Below are 444 nucleotides of genomic sequence, written 5' to 3' on the forward strand. Positions count from 1 at the left end.
ATAATAATTTTTAAGATGATAAAATACATTCAGAATGAAATTACAAATGTCAAGGTATTGCATACTTCATACCAGATTCAAATGGTTTTAAGACTTTGATTTTAGCATTGTAAACTAAATAACAATGTTGAGGTTTTAGGAATAAACCTGTTTCAACTATAATGTGGTTGTGTGTTAAGTATTTCTATTTATGATACTTTATACTTCTTCTCGGGTACATTTATGTGACAAGTGTATAGTGAGTTAACAGAACAGAGTGAGCAGTAGGTGAGCGTTTGGTGTTTGAGATTGTTATTCTTCTTTAGAATAACAATCTCAATGTCTAATTGATTACTGTAAATGGAATAAGGCAAAGTGATTGTTTACTTAATTTACACAAGTAACAGTTACTTGGTCTTTTCAATTGGTTTGCTCCCTGTTCAAGTAACTAAAAACAAGAAATTC

The sequence above is a fragment of the Etheostoma spectabile genome, chromosome 15 (assembly GCF_008692095.1).
Source record: "Etheostoma spectabile isolate EspeVRDwgs_2016 chromosome 15, UIUC_Espe_1.0, whole genome shotgun sequence".
In the NCBI taxonomy this organism is placed as follows: Eukaryota; Metazoa; Chordata; class Actinopteri; order Perciformes; family Percidae; genus Etheostoma; species Etheostoma spectabile.